This window comes from Hyperolius riggenbachi, chromosome 3, assembly GCF_040937935.1.
Source record: "Hyperolius riggenbachi isolate aHypRig1 chromosome 3, aHypRig1.pri, whole genome shotgun sequence".
Taxonomy (NCBI): Eukaryota; Metazoa; Chordata; class Amphibia; order Anura; family Hyperoliidae; genus Hyperolius; species Hyperolius riggenbachi.
In genome coordinates, this window is record NC_090648.1 from 128,659,338 (window position 1) to 128,667,756 (window position 8,419).

An 8,419-nucleotide genomic window follows, 5' to 3' on the forward strand; every position below is an offset into this window, starting at 1 on the left:
GCACTATCTGCATGGAGTTCGTATGTTCTCATCGTGTCTGTTTTCTCTGGGTACTCAAGCTTCCTCCCACATCCCAAAAAATACCTAAATTGACCCTAAACTATTATAGACACATGACCATGACCATGTCAGGGATTAGATTGTGAGCCCCTCTAATGCTGGGTACACACATTGCGATTTCCCGTTCCATCACTGGGATCGATCGATTATTTCTGACATGTTTGATCGGGTTTCGGTCGATACAGCCGTCAATCTTGCATACTTAATATGCAAAATCGACGGCTGTACGATCGAAACCCAATCGAACATGTCGTAAATAATCGATCGATCCCGCTGATTGAGCGGGAAATTGCAACGTGTGTACCCAGAATTAGGGATACACACACACTTTAACCACTTCACCTCTAAGGGTTTTTCCCCTTAAACAACTTTATCACTACTTCTCACACTGAAATAATCTATACATTGGTTTTGTTTTTTATAGCCACAAATTAGGCTTTCTTTGGGTGGTACTTTTTGCTAAGAATTATTTTATTCAGCATGCATTTTAATGGGAATAATAAGAACAAAATGAAAGAAATCATTATTTCTCAGTTTTCCACCATTATAGTTTTAAAATAATACATGCTACTGTAATTTTTTTTAATTTGCTCCGGTTATTACACCATTTAAATTAGGTCCCTGCTATAATGTATGGCGACAATATTCGATTTGGAATTGGAAATTGGAAATAAAGGTGTATTTTTTCCATTCTGTGATTTTAAGGACAAGAATGTAAGCCCTTATTTGCAAAAAATAACAATAATACACCCTCATAGCATACATATTTTAAAAGCTAAGTCCCTAACACAACTGTTTATGTATTTTTATTGTGTTTGTATTATTGTTTTATTGTATTTTTTTTTACATATATGTAACAATACAAATACTGTGTAATATAGTATATATATATATATATATATATAAATATATATATATATATATGTATAAAAAATCTTCATTGATTTGCATAATCACTCCCCTCCCCCTTTTATTCATCCCAACTAGTTTGGCACACGGTTATCAGCACATTTCAGACACATAATTAAATGCACATCTGATGTTCTTTGTACAGAGCTGTCTTATGAAAGGGGATTATAAGGTCATCTGTGTGCAAATAAACTCATACTCCAAGAGCTCAAGCAGAGAGTGGATCTCAGACTGAGAGTTCATATTCAGATATCTCCCGACTCCCGAGTACTTCTGATTGAGAGGATCTGTATGAGTGAAAATATAGCCGTTGATTAATATACCTATGCATAGTGTTATTTTGAAAAATTCTATCCCATAGTCACCAGCTCTCCTTTGCTTTACAGACATTTTGCAATTTATGATTGAAATAATTTTATTTCAGTTAGAAGCATATTTAGAAAACACCAATAATACCAAGGTGATGTTACAGGAAACCTGAGATAAAATGCAGAGAAGCATTTATACATACCTGGTGTGATATATGGTATATGTTATGACTGTATTTTTACTAATTGTATTTTATTCCTGTATTGTTTGTTTGCTGTGATTAGGCTATAGGGGCCCATATACTCAGCCGATTTTCTGGCCGATCGATCGAAATTGATTGATCGATTGCAAATCGGTTGACCGATCGACCGATTGGCGGCCGATTTCAATCGATTTTGATTGATTTCAATCGATCTGGCAGGGTGGAAAATACAGGTCTGTTGAGATTGCTTTTCATTTTGCATTGTCCCTAATGGAAATCTGATGGCAGAAAAATGCCATCAGATCGATTTTCAGTAGATTTCAAACTGAAATCTATTGGAATTCTATTCCTAGTAAAAAATGTTCCTAAACGCATCAGATAGATAAGAAATCAGCGTCTAGTTAAAAATGGCGCCAGCCGAATAATGGCGCCATTTTTAGAACGATATTTTAAAACGATAATTATCGTTTTATATAAAAACGATAATTATAGTTTTAATAGCTCTGCACGAAATATATTGTTTAGCCATGTAGCCCTAACTAATCCGCCGCATTCCCGACGCTCTATTCTAACTAAATCCCCCCCCTAAATCCCCGGGGGGCAATCTAGCAGCGTTTCTCGAGTGAAGCAGGGCTGTGAGCTGAAGCCCTGCCTCACAGGTGTCTGTCATCGGCGGATCTCCGCCTCTCCCCGCCCCTTTCAGTCTTCCTCCTCTGAGAGGGGCGGGGGAGAGGCGGAGTTCCGCCGATGACAGACACCTGTGGGGCAGGGCTTCAGCTCATAGCCCTGTCTCACACGGAAGCTAATGCTGTCAGCAAAATCCACGACTGAGAAATTCGTGGATTTTGCAGGTGGACAGTGAGGGGGGAGTTTGGGGGGCTCTACATAGTTTCATGTGGCCGTTTTCTTAGGGCTATTAGCTAATATATGTATTTAGATAAAATTAGGTTTTTACAATTTTTCTCTTTAAAGCAATAAAATTAATTCATTTGTTTAATATAAATGGATATTTAACTTGATTGACAATTGTATATTCCATTTGAATTATTTTAATTAAAAAAAAAAAATTAAAACCTTGGAGTCTCGAACTTAAAAAGTTGTGAGCCCATACTTGCTATCCCTTGCATCTACCCACTATGCTATTTTATTTTTACTGTAAACAGAGCTAGTAATGTTTTAGTTCTTTTTTTTTTTTACATACACATTAGTTCAATAGCGCCATCTAGCGATTACATTAAATACAGACTGTTGTAATGATAAATTAGCTGCTGATATTAATTTAATAATACTTGTAATAGACCAATATGTATGTATCAATATATCTTTATCTCTATATCTCTGTGTGTGTGTGTGAATCTATCTATCTATCTATCTATCTATCTATCTATCTATCTATCTATCTATCTATCTATATATACAGAAAATATATATATATTAATATTTATAAATATAATTTATGGAAGAAGGTTCATACATGTATTTATGCATGTATTCACGTATATTTTTATCCCCTTCCCGACCGCCCACAGCCGATAGGTGGGGTGAAAGTGGTGTCTGCAACGACCACAATACGCCCTTCGTTGGCGGCTCGTTGCATAGTAGCTGGCCGTGGATCGTGCGCTCGGATGCGCGTGCATCCGTCGGCAATAGGCTCCGCCCACCCACAACATCAGCCCGCTGTCCGTTCCGCCGCGGGTTGTTAACTCCTTGATCGACGCATACAATGCGTATAATACGCTTCCTAATGTAAACAAAGCGTATTGTACAGGCTGCCTCCTTCCCTGGTGGTCCAAGTGACTGAGGGACCACCAGGGCAGGCTGCAGCCCCCCTATTATGCACCCAAACACACTGATCCTCCCCCCCTGCCCCCTGATCGCCCACAGCACCCCTCATACCCCCCCCTGAACACCCTCTCAGACCCCTGTTTGCACCCAATTACCCCCTACTCACCCATCAATCACTCCCTGTCACTATCATTCAACGCTATTTTTTAGATTAGGCCCTAAACTACCCCCTGGGTGCTCCTGATCATCCCCCCTCACCCTCATATCCTCCACAGAACACCCCCTCCCCCCCCCCACCAGGTGTACTGTATACATCTATTCTCCCCTATAATCACCACTTATAACCTGTCAATCACCCATCAATCACCCCCTGTCACCACCTGTCACTGCCACCCATCAGATCAGACCCTAACCTGCCCCTTATGGGCACCCTATCACCCGCCCACACCTTTAGATCGCCCTCAGACACCCCCCTCCTGATCACCTCGCCAGTGCATTGCTTGCATCTATTCCCCCCCTCTTATCACCCCCTGAGACACCCTTAAATCACCTACTGTCAACACCTGTCACCACCTAGCACACATACCCATCAGATCATGCCTTATTTTGCCCCGTGTTTACTCCTGATCACTCAGCAAAACCCTCAGATCCCCTTCAGACCCCCTTCCGATCACCTACCCAGTGCATTAATTGCATCTATTCTCCTCTTTAATCACCCAAAGAGACAACCATTAATCACCTCCTGTCATATCTGTCACCCCCTAGCACTCCTATCCATCAGATCAGGCCGTAATCTTCCCCCGCGGTCTTCTGAACACCCGACCAAACCCTCACCCGCCCCACCGCAGTGACAGAATTTTTTTTTTATGATCACTGCTGGTCAGTACGACTTCATTGTGGCTGAGACCAACCGTTAGGCCACACAATATGCAACTGCCAATCCAATAAGCTACCATGCCCAGTCTTTTCGGTGGAAACCACTCCAAGTTTCCGAACGTAACATTTTTGTGTGCCTTCTCCTTAACATGGGTGTAGTAAAAAAAGAATGTATTGTGGTCTTATAGGTCTACGCACCCAAAACATCACATGCCCATGTTCTCTGCTGCCATGTCCAGGTCACGATTTGAGAAAATCGTGCGCTTCCGGCACTTCAGTGCCAATACAACCTGTCAGTCATCTAAGAGGACACCCTGCTTATGACCGGTTCCACAACATTATGTCCCGCATAGACCACCTGTCATGAAAATTTTCAGATGCTTATACCCCACAGCTGGCCCTGTGGAGCAGGTGCCCAGCGCTGTATTTGCTAGGCACCTGCTCCACAGGGCCAGCTCTGTATTTACTGCCCCAGGGCCCATCTTGTATTCATTGGGAACCTGCTCCTCAGGTTCCCCCAAGCTTGTTACTATTCTTCTGTATTTTGATCTTGTACCTTGTCATTCTGATACCCTGTTGCCGAACCTCGGCTCGCTCTTAGACTCTGCATCTGACTCCTGATTCTGTACCCCGATATTTCTGATACCCTGTTGCCGAACCCTGCTTGTTTATTAGTCTCCGCCTCTGCGTTCTGAATCTGTACTGTATTTGTCCGTGTGTTACGACCTGGCTTGCCTGACTTCGAGAACTGACCTTACTGTTAGAGGCAGTTCCCAGATCTGTTAGTGACACTCTCTCCTAGATGTCACTCACGTTCTGTCCTTCCTACGCTCCGCCTGACTCCTCCCCCGGGAGAGTCCAGGCCTTCGGAAGGAATCTGTATTGCTGCAGTACTTCATACTGTACGGCACTTGTTTCTGAGGCTTAGTCCTCAAGGTATTACTGTTGCACCAAGCACTTACACTACTCAGGTGTTCAGAGGTTAGCGTTATATCGGATTATCGGTGATACTGCAGATCATCGATAATCGGGTATATTCTGCATTCTCGGTGATACTGCAGTTCACCGGTAATCAGACCCTCTCTCTGCTACACCGATCGTGACAGTTGGGGACTAACGCTGCACGTTAAGTGAATGTACTGCATGCTGTGTGTTATACACGTTATTAGCTGCGTTGGACTGTCTGCACATGCTCAGTAATGACTTGGAAGCATACATTTCATTGCCTGTATGTTGTACTGTATCTGCTGTATGCGACGGTAACGCTGCGTTGCCACTTTTTGGGCACGTTGCGTTGTAAGCTTGTGGTGCGACTTTAACGTGGCATCAAAACGCAACGTCCCACTGTGAATCTAGCCTCACTTGTGACAAAAAATTAACTCTTCTATTAACTGACCATACACCGAACGAAATACCTTGGGGTGTCTTCTTTCTAAAACTGTGTCACTTACGGGTTCCTATACTGCCATGGCATTTAAGTGGGCCAAAATATTGATGAGTAGTCTGGAAACCAAATGCCTCCAAATGACTGTTCTGGGGTATAAGCATCTGAAAATTTTCATGACAGGTGGTCTATGCGGGACATAATGTTGTGGAACCGGTCATAAGCAGGGTGTCCTCTTAGATGACTGACAGGTTGTATTGGCACTGAAGTGCAGGAAGCGCAGGATTTTCTCAAATCGTGACCTGGACATGGCAGCAGAGAACATGGGCATGTGATGTTTTGGGTGCGTAGACCTATAAGACCACAATACATTCTTTTTTTACTACACCCATGTTAAGGAGAAGGCACACAAAAATGTTACGTTCGGAAACTTGGAGTGGTTTCCACCGAAAAGACTGGGCATGGTAGCTTATTGGATTGGCAGTTACATATTGTGTGGCCTAACGGTTGGTCTCAGCCACAATGAAGTTGTACTGACCAGCAATGATCATAAAAAAAAAATTCTGTCACTGCGGTGGGGCGGGTGAGGGTTTGGTCGGGTGATCAGAAGACCGCGAGGGAAGATTACGGCCTGATCTGATGGATAGGAGTGCTAGGGGGTGACAGATATGACAGGAGGTGATTAATGGTTGTCTCTTTGGGTGATTAAAGAGGAGAATAGATGCAATCAATGCACTGGGTAGGTGATCGGAAGGGGGTCTGAGGGTTTGGCTGAGTGATCAGGAGTAAACACGGGGCAAAATAAGGCATGATCTGATGGGTATGTGTGCTAGGTGGTGACAGGTGTTGACAGTAGGTGATTCAAGGGTGTCTCAGGGGGTGATAAGAGGGGGGGAATAGATGCAAGCAATGCACTGGCGAGGTGATCAGGAGGGGGGTGTCTGAGGGCGATCTAAAGGTGTGGGCGGGTGATAGGGTGCCCATAAGGGGCAGGTTAGGGTCTGATCTGATGGGTGGCAGTGACAGGGGGTGATTGATGGGTGATTGACAGGTTATAAGTGGTGATTATAGGGGAGAATAGATGTATACAGTACACCTGGTGGGGGGGGGGGGAGGGGGTGTTCTGTGGAGGATATGAGGGTGAGGGGGGATGATCAGGAGCACCCAGGGGGTAGTTTAGGGCCTAATCTAAAAAATAGCGTTGAATGATAGTGACAGGGAGTGATTGATGGGTGAGTAGGGGGGTAATTGGGTGCAAACAGGGGTCTGAGAGGGTGTTCAGGGGGGGGTATGAGGGGTGCTGTGGGCGATCAGGGGGCAGGGGGGGAGGATCAGTGTGTTTGGGTGCATAATAGGGGGGCTGCAGCCTGCCCTGGTGGTCCCTCAGTCACTTGGACCACCAGGGAAGGAGGCAGCCTGTACAATACGCTTTGTTTACATTAGAAAGCGTATTATACGCATTGTATGCGTCGATCAAGGAGTTAACAACCCGCGGCGGAACGGACAGCGGGCTGACGTTGTGGGTGGGCGGAGCCTATTGCCGACGGATGCACGCGCATCCGAGCGCACGATCCACGGCCAGCTACTACGCAACGAGCCGCCAACGAAGGGCGTATTGTGGTCGTTGCAGACACCACTTTCACCCCGCCTATCGGCTGTGGCCGGTCGGGAAGGGGATAAAAATATACGTGAATACATGCATAAATACATGTATGAACCTTCTTCCATAAATTATATTTATAAATATTAATATATATATATTTTCTGTATAGATAGATAGATAGATAGATTCACACACACACACAGAGATATAGAGATAAAGATATATTGATACATACATATTGGTCTATTACAAGTATTATTAAATTAATATCAGCAGCTAATTTATCTTTACAACAGTCTGTATTTAATGTAATCGCTAGATGGCGCTATTGAACTAATGTGTATGTAAAAAAAAAAAAGAACTAAAACATTACTAGCTCTGTTTACAGTAAAAATGAATTAGCGTAGTAGGTAGATGAAAGGGATAGCAAGTATGGACTCACTACTTTTTAAGTTCGAGACTCCAAGGTTTTAATTTTTTTTTTTTTATTAAAATAATTCAAATGGAATATACAATTGTCAATTAAGTTAAATATCCATTTATATTAAACAAATGAATTAATTTTATTGCTTTAAAGAGAAAAATTGTAAAAACCTAATTTTATCTAAATACATATATTAGCTAATAGCCCTAAGAAAACGGCCACATGAAACTATGTAGAGCCCCCCAAACTCCCCCCTCACTGTCCACCTGCAAAATCCACGAATTTCTCAGTCGTGGATTTTGCTGACAGCATTAGCTTCCGTGTGAGACAGGGCTATGAGCTGAAGCCCTGCCCCACAGGTGTCTGTCATCGGCGGAACTCCGCCTCTCCCCCGCCCCTCTCAGAGGAGGAAGACTGAAAGGGGCGGGGAGAGGCGGAGATCCGCCGATGACAGACACCTGTGAGGCAGGGCTTCAGCTCACAGCCCTGCTTCACTCGAGAAACGCTGCTAGATTGCCCCCCGGGGATTTAGGGGGGGGATTTAGTTAGAATAGAGCGTCGGGAATGCGGCGGATTAGTTAGGGCTACTCTTAAACGATAAAAAAAATTAGCATAAAAACGATAAATAACGTTTTGGCCGGCGGCGCCATTTTTTAACACTATAAAACGAAAATTATCGTTGAATAATGCATTTCTATGGGGCGCCATTTTTTAAAAACGGTATCTGGCGCCATTTTTAATAGACCCCAAGAAATCAATCTGCTGCTAATCTGACGAGTGTATGGCCACCTTATGTCTCTGCATTGATTGTAAGTAAAGGTGCCCATACACTCGTCAGATTAGCAGCAGATAGATAAGAAATGCATC